Raw genomic sequence first — 12,806 nt, 5'->3', positions numbered from 1 at the left:
GGGACATACATCATGTGTTTGAATGGATTGAATCGAGTAATATGGTCCCTTATGAGCCCTTTTGACTTATTAAGTGAGAATATATGTTCCTAGGGGTCCTAGGACCCCTAAGAACATATATCATGTGTTCAAATGAGTCAAAAAAGGTCTTAGAGTACCCTAGGGCCACTTTTGACCCATTATATGACAACACGTGTTCTTAGAGGTACTAAGACCCCTAGGGACATACATCATGTGTTTGAATGTATCTAAATGGGTCAGATGGTATGCTTTGACCCCTCTCAACCCATTATATGACAATATATCTTCCTAAGGGTCCTAGGACCACTAGGGACATACATCATGTGTTTGAATGGGTCGAATGGGTTCATAGAGTGCCCCATGACTTCTTTTGACCCATTAAATTAGAACATATGTTCCTAGGACCCCTAGGAAAATCTTTCATGTGTTTGAATGAGTCAAAAGGGTTTATAGAGAACCATATAACCTATTTCAAGGAATTATATGATAACATATGTTCTTAGGGCTTCTGGGACCCCTAGGGACATACATTATGTATTTTAATGGGTCAAAAGGGGTCATATGGTACCTTATGACCCCTTTTGACCCATCGAATGATAACATATGTTCCTAGGGGTCTAGGACATTGAGGAACATATATCATGTGTTTGAATGAGTCGAAAGGGGTCAGAGAGTGCCTTATGACCCCGTTCAACCCATTATATGATAAAATATGTCCATAGGTGTACTAGGACCCCTAGGGACATACATCATGTGTTTGAATGGATTAAAAGGGGTCATAAGGTACCCTATGATCCCTTTTGACCCATTATATGACAATGTATATTCTTATGGGTATTAGGACCCTTAGGGACATACATCATGTGCTTGAATGGATCAAAATGGGTCATAGGGTACACTATGACCTCTCTCTACCCATTATATGATAATGTATGCTCCTAGGGGTCATAGGACCCCTAGGGGTCATATGTTCCTAAGAACATTTATCGTGTGTTCAAATGAGTCAAAAGAGATCATAGAATACCCTATGACCCCTTTTGATTCATTATGATATCAACACATATTCCTAGGGGTACTAGGGCCCCTAATGACATATATCATGTGTCTGAATTTTTCTAGTGGGGTCATAGGGTGCCCTATGACCCATTTTGACCCATTAAATGAGAACATGTGTTCCTAGGGGTCTTAGGACCCCACTGAGTATATATCATTCGTTTGAATGAGTCAAAAGGGGTCATAGAGTACCCTATGATATCTTTCGATGCATTATATGACAACATATGTCCCTAGAGGTCCTATGACCCCTAAGGACATACATTATGTGTTTGAATAGGTCAAATGGGGTCATAAAGTTTCGTATGACCCCTTTTGACCCATTAAAGAAGAAAATACATTCCTAGGGGTTCTAGGAACATATATCACATGTTCAAGTGAGTCGAAAGGGGTAACAGAGTACCTTATGACCCCTAAACACACTTAATGTCATCAAATGCATCAAGAGGGTTCATGGGGTATTCTAGGACCCCTTTTGAGCTATTAGATCACATCATATATGTGTTTAGGGGTCCTAGGATCCATAAGCATACATATTGTTATTGAATGGGTCAAAGACTATCAAAGGGTACCCTATGACCCATTTTGATCATTTGGAACCATTATATGTATGGCTAAGGGTCCTAAAGCCTTTAAAAAAACATACCAAGGATCCTAAAAAGGGGTCATACTATTATCTTAAAAATTTGAAAAAATAATATTATTTTTTTCTAAAGAAAAAGTTAAAAAGTTCATTTTTTTAAAAATGGGAAAATCGGGTATCCAATTTGGGAATGGGTATCTGATTTAGGAATGGGTACCCAATAGTATCAAGTAACTAATCAGGCTTGGTTTTTCTTTGGATGTCAACCCTCCATGGTCAACACCAAAAACATCCCCAAAAAATGTTTTTGGTCTATTATTGTCTATTTCTAACTTCGACCATGTAGCTAACGACTTTTTTAATCCAAATTTGATGGAATGAAAAGGGTTTCTTGAGAACATTCTCAGCATTCCATCGATATAATTTTTGTTAAATTATGAGTTTAGTAAGTAATTATTACTTATTTTCTAGTGGATTTAGCTACAAAGTGTTGATTGACATATTGATTAAAAAATAGCTATAACTTTCAAATCGTATAATATTTTTGAAATCCAAAAGATGTGTCACATTCTATGCTTCGACTACTATAAGGGAAAAAAGTAAAAATTAATTTTGAATTTTTTGAATTAGTTAAGGTGGTCAAACACAAGATTTTTTTATTTTGAAAATGGTATAGTAGAAAATTCATAATTAATTAATTATTTGGAATAAAAATACCCAAAAATATGTGTCACGTACAAGAATGAGTGTACTTTTTATATCTAGAATCTTATTAAAAAAATATTATCATTTGATTTTGATTAAGGTGGTCAAAGATACACCTACTTCTTATTTTTGTCCTGAAACTTTTGTACTACTCTATTAAAATCCAAAATTTTGACCAAACAATTTTTTTTTCTTCAGATAAGGCCTAGTAGTTTAGAAACTATATTCAATTCCCTATAGATTCTTTTCTTACAACTATTTTATATAAATTCCATAACTACTTTAAAATTATGCATCAAGTTGACATAACCCTAAATTGTTGTTTTTTCACTACCACTTAAGGGCATAGTTTGGTTGACCATGATCCTACACCTACTCGACAACCAAAAGTGGAATTCTCTTACACTCATGTTAAAATATGATGAAAACTCCTATGTACATATAAAAAAATACTATATCATGTATTATTTAAAGAAATTGTAAATAAAGTATAGTTAAGAATATTTAATTATTCCAACACTTTCAATCCTTTCCAAGATTGAAATCTAGCTAGAAAGTTATGATCACGTCCTTTACAATAGGTGGTAAGTGTATATGAGCAATGTTAGTATGCTAATAGAAACCAAATTCAAATAAAGCTTCTACAAACTAAACAAAATTCATAAACTTCAAGATAGACTAAGATGAGCTCTCAATTGAGAATATGAGCCATTAATGGGCTCTCTCAATGAGAAGCTCTCTTGTTGAGTGGCTTTGTCTAAATAGATAGGATGTATGCTCAAGCTTATGCTTCAAAAAAGGCTTCAAATGGAGTTGGAATTTGGGTGTGAGTGTATGGTTTTGATGTAAAATGGCTTCTCAAAATGGCATTATGACTTTACTTCATGGATTGTGTTATTTTGCAAAGGGGAAGGATCCAATTTATAGGCAAGAGGCTTGAAAGATTGAGGGCTAAGATGCAAGGATGGAAAAAAGCTTATGGAGGGCTCAGATTGCATGAGAGGAGAGCACATGGATTGTGCTTCCTTATAGCCAATCAAGGAGTGACACATGTCACATGGTGAGAGGATGGAGGAAAGGGGAAGGATGAGTCAACAAAGGAGGCTCAAGGGATAAAATCTTCATAAAGACCCTCATAATGACTTGTAAGAGCCATAAAAGGGCTTGTAAGAGTCATTTATGACCTAGTGGACTTCATAAAGTTTTATGGTTGAGATATTTTGAGGGTGATGAGAGAAATTTCGACTTGGACTTGATTAGGAAGGTTTTAAGCTTGTTCAGGCTTGTGCAAATGATTAGAGGATGGATTAGGATGGTTTAGGATTAGCTTAGGGATAGGCAAGTGGATGGCATTTAATGAGGGTGGGTGAAGGAGGAGATATTTGTTAACTTTGGCTTGGGTTAGGAAGTTTTAACTCATGTTTAGGGAATGTGACAAGGTTAGGAGGGGATTAGGATTAGGTTTAAAGACATCTTCTAGAAGAGTCTAGATTTTGGATGAGGATAAAGACTTTCTAGAATAGTCTAGAATTTCCTAGGATGAGGATAAATTAGATTTTTAGGAAATAAATAAAGTTTTATTTATTTCAAGGGTTTGGGTTGAGGAGATATTTATTAAAACTTTTTTAATAAACATGAGGATTAATATTTAATTTTAATTAAATATTTTGAGTTGGGGTTAGGGGTAGGAAATGATGAGATTAGCCTTTAATCAAAATTAAAGAAGGATTAGAAGATTTTGGAAGAGGTTATTGGTCATAAGAAAATTGGCCAAGTTTTGGGCAAAAAATAAATTTTTTATTTATTTTAGGATTTTTGGTCAATTTATTAATTAAATAATTAATAAATAAAGAAATAATGTTTAAATAAGATTTAAACATTTTTGGGAGGGATTTCTTAATTAAATATTTTTAATTAAGATAAAGGGATTTAATGGCATGAAAATTAATTAATTAATTAATGATGATGTCATCAGGACTTTTTCAAAAAATAAAAATACTTTATTTTCTAAAGGTTTTTAGGTGTCTACATTTTGCCTCTCTTTGATGTGATGCCGCAAGTGGCATGGCATCAAAGATAAGAAAATAAGATGCCCAAGGCTAGAGCAAAAGAGGAGAGAATGGACTGTGAGATGCCCCCTCAAGAAGGTAGCGAGGAGAGAAAGTGAGGCTCGATGGCTTCTTGAAAAGTACAAGAATCCGAGATGAGCAAGGAGACTCAGATTGGCAAAGAGAAGGGGCTGAATTAGCTCAAACTCTCACTATGGGAGAATGATAAAGGAGAATCAGATGCACAAGAGGAAGCAAGCTTAAGACCTTAGGGAAGGTGGAGGATGAAGGAGCAGAGCGCTATAGAAAGGAATCTAGGATAGGGAGATGGATGAGGGGATTATAAAGCTTATGCAACAAGATTTCAAAGAGTCAGATTGGTGGAAGATGGGTTTCGAAGATCCCTAGGACTAGGATTGTGGATCTCGAAAGATGAGGCTTGGTGGATTGATTTGGATTGGTGGATCCCCAATACTAGGATTGTGGATCCCTAAAGCTAAGAGTGATGAGTGATTCAAAGAGATACTGATGCATAAGCTGGGGTAGGAGAGACGGATGCTAGATATGGATGGGGGATAATGGAGATGAAGGAAAACCATTGAAGCTTTTTGAGCTGGGGGATACTTCAAAGAGAAGTACCACCATGTAGTTGAGCACTAGATTTTCTATAGGACTATTGGTTAATTGCCAAGGTTACCAAGAACATCAAGGCCTTTTCACCAACCATCCAAAGGACTGACAAACTAACTCAAAACAAACACGCAAGGATTGCCCTAGCATCACACATGAATCCTAGAGGAAGCAGTGTGGAAACGACACTGGAGAACCCACAAGCAGAAAAGAAAAACAAATGAAAGACCTGATCAAGACCTTACGCTCTAATTGCCCCATTCACAGCATACCATGATATGGAAGATCGTGGCAACCTTGAGGAGGGAACAAGGAGATTGCTTGGAAAAGATACTTCAAGACCCAAAAGGGAAGATCCCAAATCAAAAGAAAGTGAAAATCCAAAAGAGAGTCGTTTGCCAACGAGATGGGTAGGACAAGGTACTGACGGACCAAGATCAGACATGAGGAAAGCTATATCCTACAAGGACCTATCGGAGAGCACCGAAGCTGGTGGATTTGGATGAGTGATGTGTCTGGCAAGCTGAACTAAGAAAGATAACACTTTGGTGATAGGAAATCTAGCTAAAGGATGCATTGGAATAGCTAACCAAGATGTGCGATGGGTGTAAGATGTTGATCAAGGATGAACTGACATGAACGTTGGATAGATGCAATGGTACTAAGCTAAAGAGGATGTACAAGTTGACGGACCAAGATATTTACAAGCTGAAGCTGACCAAGATAGTTACAAGTAGGAAAAAGCTCAGGATGATAGGATAGCAGGATGGTTCGATGTTGTGCAAGATGTGAAAGCTAAGGGTGGGGTGATAGCAAATGATATGGATTTGGCAAGATGCATCCAATGATGATGAGAGATTTTGTGACCAAGGATAGCTAGAGGAGCAGGATGAGATGGCTAGATAGGATGGTAGATAGCTAGGATTATGATGGATATAAAGAGATGACATTGGGTTTGCATGAGGATAGCCTAGAGCTAGATACCAATGACAAGGGAGGATGGACAAGACAAGATATCCAAGGAATATAGTGCCCCCAATCAGAAGATAATGTGCGGAAGGAGGTCTTATGATGGATGTGATAGGATTGAAGCTAGGATGGAAAAAGCTGAAGGGGCTAGGGAGATGGATGATAGCTGAGATGATTGGCTGAAGCTGCATAAGATTAGTGGATGGTGTGAGATGGAAGCTGGAGGATGGAGGATAGATGGATAGATTGGAAGATGGATTTGGATGTCAAGAGATGACCAAAAGCATGAGGGTGATAGGCTAAGCTAGGGATGGCGGGATTACGCATGACGCTTGTTTGCCAAGTTTTCATCATGGTACTTGTCCAAGACGCTTGAATTGCCAAGTTTTCACCAGTGGACACTTTATTTTTTATTTTTATTTTGACTTTTTGAATTTGGACTTAGCTGGAATGATTTTGGCTTTCTTCAGCTATTTTGGCTTTTTTTGGATTTTTCACTGGCTGTTGGAATGTTCAATTTTGTTGCTAGCTATTGGTACACCAGATGTGTGATTTATGCAATAGATCGGATTAGATGGGATTGATGGTAGGAGATGGAGGGATGAAAATGCTAGAAAGGAGCATGAGATGGGGATGCTTGCAAGAGCAACATTGGCACATGTTGGGACGGGTGTGAAAAGAGCATATGGGGGATAGATGGTAGATGCGGGTGTGATGGAGGATTTGTGGAAGCATGCTTGGGGATATAGGCACCCAAGATGGAGTTAGGAGATGGGGGACATGAGTCACTAGATGGGGGATTAGCAATGGAGGATGCCATTATGCATTGGGTTTCAACTTTTTTCTTGGGGATCCACATGGTTTTGGATTTTCTTTTCATAGGCTTTTGCATTGTTTTGCATTCTTTGATTGGATTTTTCCTTTTTGGAGTATGTCTTTTAGAATAGACATATGATTGCCTAGGATGTGGATTTTTAGCTTTATGCATTTTGAAGTTGGCATTCACATTGTTGTGGCAAGCTTTGGGAAGATGGTTAGGAGAAGCTTTGTGAGATGGAGAGGATATGAAAGAGCATGTAGGGGGATGATGATGGATGATGTGCCCTGATATGTGCCTTTGTTGATCTTGCATAGAAATGGATGGAATAGGATTTTTATGATGGCTGATAGGAGGATGGAGGATGGTAGATTTTGGGACATAGGGACCCAAAATGGATTTAGCGGATGAAGGGGGGATATGGTAGGTTATTTTGGGTTGCAAAGATGGTGGAGGGGGGATGACATAAGATTTCTTGAAGGAGTGATGGGAGGCTGGCATGGTGGGCTTGGAGATAGGCTTGGTTTGGGGGTGTGGTGTACCAACACCTTTAGATGGTGAACCTTTGGATACATATCCAAGACCATGAAATCCTAGATTTTTTTGTGCAATAATAGGCTCTCTGATTCCTTACTCTTGTGGTCCTAAACCTTGACCTTGATAATGCCATCGATTGAGCATTTGAACAAGCTGAGGAAAATTTTTGCTTGCAGAAAATGGTAGAAGTGATTTATTAGGTGTATTGCAATGGGGAGTTACTGTTCTTAATTCTTCTGCTGAGAGAGGGCCACCGTGGATGAATGTAAGTGAACCAAGAGGGTAGATTATAGATGGTTGAATAGCTTGGATAGGTGGTAAGATGGAAGCATGGAGCGGGGGAGATGGAAGGATAGGATCTTGATGTAGCTGGTGGGATGACAAGATATCTTGTAGTGGAGGAGATATGGCTTGAGGTTTTGGAGATGGAGGAGATGGTGACTGCACTATGGATGGAAGACATGGTACGATGATATCTTCATTTATGCTTTGGGGGATGTCAACATGCTTTTGGGCAGGATCTTGATAGGATTGGTTTGGAGTGGATGGTGTGATAGGAGGTGAAGGGATGGATTCTTCAAAGGCAGCGGATGGATAGATGGGAGATTCAGTAGTGGAGATGGGTGAGTAGAAGATGGATGCATAAGGGTCATTATGAGAGATTTGGGAAATGCTTGGAGCCAATGTGGATAGGATTTGGAGGGATTTGATAGGTGGTGGGATTTTGATGCTTGCGGGAAGTGGAAGGATTTTAAGCAATTTGATGGATGGTATGGGGATGATAGCTATCGGAGATGGAGGTGATATTATAGATGGGGAAGCTTCATCACTGACTACTTCACATGGTTGGATTAGATGACATGGCTTATCGACTGTTGGAGGTGACTTTTCTTGTATTTCCTCTAGGAGATTCCTTGGAGACTTGTGTGTCAAAGGTGGATTTGGATGGACAGGAATAGCTAGTGTGATGGGGGTGGAAGATTGGAAGCTTGGTTGATGGGGTGATGGAGGGGAAGCTAGAATATCAGATGGCATGACTAGATAGTTTGGGATAACTCTTGGATTTTGGGGGATGCTTGGGGGAATGTTTCTAAGGCTTTCAATATACCCGTCATAGTCAACAAGATTTTCATCATCATTGGAATAGGAGGTGGCGGGAGAAAGGACAATGCGACCAAACACATCATGATAGGATTGGTACTTCATGCTTTGATGATGAGTTTGATGGGGATGGGGTCTTGCATAAGGATGAACACGGAAGCTCATGGTTGGATTTGGATTAAGCACAGATTTTGGATTGGCTGATGAAAGATTTCCTAGGGAGAGTCAAAGCTGCATGAAAGACCTAAGGAGGATTGGTTGGAGATTTTTGGCTTTCCTGTGGATGGAAGACTTCAAGGGCATGTTGTCAAAAGGTGAGAGTTTTGCTTTCCTATGTGCTAGATTTGGTGGTGGCTGTGTCAACTTGAGGATAGACTAATGATCCTATGGGCATGACACGAGATTGACCACTTGTGGATCCCAACCTTTAGCTCAAGGTGATGAGGGATGCAAGTGACAAAGCTAGATTACCCTAGACAATGCTCTGTCAGAGGGATAACCTTGGTGAGATTGGTTGATTGGTAGGATAGATTGATTGGATAGCAAATTTTGGAAAAGTGACAACAACTCTTTAAAGGCTTGGATTATTTTGGATTGGGTTGCTAGCTGGCTAGGGGGGGATGATTTGGAGAGACTTTGGATTTGGGATTGTTCTAAAGCAAGGAACTAGATAGATTCGGTTGCAGCGGGGGAGCTTGGATGATTTTTTGATGAGGCAGTGACTATGCTAAGTATGCCTTGAGCTGGGAGATTTTTTCTTTTTTGGGATTTTGACCAAAGTTGGCAAACATTCATTCAAAAGCTATGAAAAAACAAGCAGACAAAATTTTGGAGCAAGCACGTCAAACACACCAACATCCTAGGAAGCTTTCTACAAGGATGAAATTTGGTTTAGCTAGGGAGTCCTCGATATACGCAAGGTACGTGAGGCCCAAATCCGTAGATGAAACCAAAAAGATGTCACACAGCCGAGAGGAGCGGTAACCCACTTCTCCTCTTTCACTTCTCAAGGGTATAAAGTTCCTTGAGGCTTAGCCCGAGTGACAAAATTTTGATCCCAAGAGAGGTGTCTTTGGATTCACCTCCAGATCTTTATACTCCGTCGGAACGCTGGAGTTGAGGTCATCCCAAGGGGTGATGAAATCCCCAAGCAAGCCTCCTAAAAAGCTAAGACAAGATTTTGGATCCTAATCTTATGCACCCAAGATGGCCTCGAAAGACGACAAGGGGAGAGAAGACTTGGATGACCTTGGGCTAAAAAACACGCTTGTTCTTTTACCAACTGACTCTTATGTGTGCTAATCTAGACTTTGCAAGCACTCATGTTTAAGAGACAATGTTCAATTCCAACTTGAAGCGCCAACAAAAGTAAATCGATCGAAGAATGCAAACAATAAGAAGAGTTAGGGTCAACAAAAGAAAACTCGCGCGCCTGGAGGCCCTCCACGTCAAGTATCAATTAATTTCCTTTAAAGCATTCAAGAGTTGGTGTGATTTTGTTTTAAGCCCAAAGAAAAGATGTGTGAGACTTGATTTTGTCAAGCGCGCGCCCGGAGGCCCTCCACGTCAATAGTTGTTCAATTTTAGTGCCCAAATGAAGTGTTTGATATTGCAATGGTTAATTGATCCTTGGAATTCAAGATTGGATTTGTTATTTTAATCATGCATTCAAGGAAAATTTGATTTTAATCCATAGCATTCAAGAGTGTGTTTAGCAACATGCATTCAAAGACAAGTGATTAAACATTCAAGTTTTTTTCCTTTGAGCATTCAAGATTGAGATTTTGTGTGTTTGTTTTAAGAACTTTGAAGTGCTTTGTTTTAACCTTAGATCATTCAAGATTGTTTTTGGACTCAAAAATGAAAATGACTCTTTGGACTTTGCTTTTTATTCGAGATTTTGTGTTCTAGTTTGCATGTTTTAAGCCCAAAAATGATATTCCTAGATTGTTTTGATGCATGAAAAACCTAAGAAACATTCAAGATTTTGCAACAAGACATTTGTTTGGAACAAATAACAAAGCTTTTAGGACAATTTTTGGCAACCATTTAGGACTCTTAGTTTTCATGAGATTTTTAAAAGAACTTTAAAATATTTGCAAATGAGGTTCATTTTATCCTTGATTGATGCTTTGAGTTTGATTTAGATTTTAGTGTGCACTTAGTGTTGATTTTGAACCTTTTGAAATGGAAACTTGAAGTTTTTTTTAAATTCCCAAAAATGAAGTGTTCCTAACTTTGCATGAATGCATCTAAAACCTTGATGTTGCAAGGATGCAAATGATTAGATTGGTTTAGTTTCACTTGTTAAAAGATTTTTTCTTTTTTGCAAATTTTTAATTTTTTAATCGATTTAAGTATGATTTGGGGGTTCATTTTAAGCACTAAAAAGAAGTGTGTATGATTTTACTTCCTTAAAAAAAAAAAATGGCCAAGATCTCCCACAAGAAGAAGAAGAAGTAGATGGAATAAGAAGAATATAGACAAGAAGAGGAAGAAAAATTCCAAGTGCTTTGTCCACCTATAAGCTTGAAAAATCTGCAAATACTATGAGATAGACTATGAGTTCCTTTGTCTTCTTCATGCTCATGTGGACCTACAAAACCAATTTATACAATCCTACCAATCACAAAAACAAGAAAAATTAGCCAAAATCAAAAAATGACATGAAAAACTTGACTAAAAAAGCTAATGAAGATGACCCATGCAGGGTCCCACCGGGCGTGCCAAAATGTATATGAGCAATGTTAGTATGCTAATAGAAACCAAATTCAAATAAAGCTTCTACAAACTAAACAAAATTCATAAACTTCAAGATAGACTAAGATGAGCTCTCAATTGAGAATATGAGCCATTAATGGGCTCTCTCAATGAGAAGCTCTCTTGTTGAGTGGCTTTGTCTAAATAGATAGGATGTATGCTCAAGCTTATGCTTCAAAAAAGGATTCAAATGGAGTTGGAATTTGGGTGTGAGTGTATGGTTTTGATGTAAAACGGCTTCTCAAAATGGCATTATGACTTTACTTCATGGATTGTGTTATTTTGCAAAGGGGAAGGATCTAATTTATAGGCAAGAGGCTTGAGGGATTGAGGGCTAAGATGCAAGGATGGGAAAAAGCTTATGGAGGGCTCAGATTGCATGAGAGGAGAGCACATGGATTGTGCTTCCTTATAGCCAATCAAAGAGTGACACATGTCACATGGTGAGAGGATGGAGGAAAGGGGAAGGATGAGTCAACAAAGGAGGCTCAAGGGATAAAACCTTCATAAAGACCCTCATAATGACTTGTAAGAGCCATAAAAGGGCTTGTAAGAGTCATTTATGACCTAGTGGACTTCATAAAGTTTTATGGTTGAGATATTTTGAGGATGATGAGAGAAATTTTGACTTGGACTTGATTAGGAAGGTTTTAAGCTTGTTTAGGCTTGTGCAAATGATTAGAGGATGGATTAGGATGGTTTAGGATTAGCTTAGGGATAGGCAAGTGGATGGCATTTAATGAGGGTGGGTGAAGGAGGAGATATTTGTTAACTTTGGCTTGGGTTAGGAAGTTTTAACTCATGTTTAGGGAATGTGACAAGGTTAGAAGGGGATTAGGATTAGGTTTAAAGACATCTTCTAGAAGAGTCTAGATTTTGGATGAGGATAAAGACTTTCTAGAATAGTCTAGAATTTCCTAGGATGAGGATAAATTAGATTTTTAGGAAATAAATAAAGTTTTATTTATTTCAAGGGTTTGGGTTGAGGAGATATTTATTAAAACTTTTTTAATAAACATGAGGATTAATATTTAATTTTAATTAAATATTTTGAGTTGGGGTTAGGGGTAGGAAATGATGAGATTAGCCTTTAATCGAAATTAAAGAAGGATTAGAAGATTTTGGAAGAGGTTATTGGTCATAAGAAAATTGGCCAAGTTTTGGGCAAAAAATAAAAATTTTATTTATTTTAGGATTTTTGGTCAATTTATTAATTAAATAATTAATAAATAAGGAAATAATGTTTAAATAAGATTTAAACATTTTTGGGAGGGATTCCTTAATTAAATATTTTTAATTAAGATAAAGGGATTTAATGGCATGAAAATTAATTAATTAATTAATGATAATGTCATCAGGACTTTTTCAAAAAATAAAAATACTTTATTTTCTAAAGGTTTTTAGGTGTCTATAGTAAGCATAGTTACACCCTAAAGAGATATGCACTTTGATAACCTAAAATACTTTTTTTTATAAAGACTCTCCCCTATGTGGAAGAAGTAGAATTTTCCATTATCACAGTTTACATGTTGTTATGAAGCCTTCTCATACAAATTTAGGAAAATTATCTAATCTTTATCTT

This window comes from Cupressus sempervirens, chromosome 7 (genome assembly GCF_028749045.1).
Source record: "Cupressus sempervirens isolate cs-2001-9-10 chromosome 7, ASM2874904v1, whole genome shotgun sequence".
Classification (NCBI taxonomy): domain Eukaryota; kingdom Viridiplantae; phylum Streptophyta; class Pinopsida; order Cupressales; family Cupressaceae; genus Cupressus; species Cupressus sempervirens.
This window is presented reverse-complemented; position numbering follows the sequence as displayed.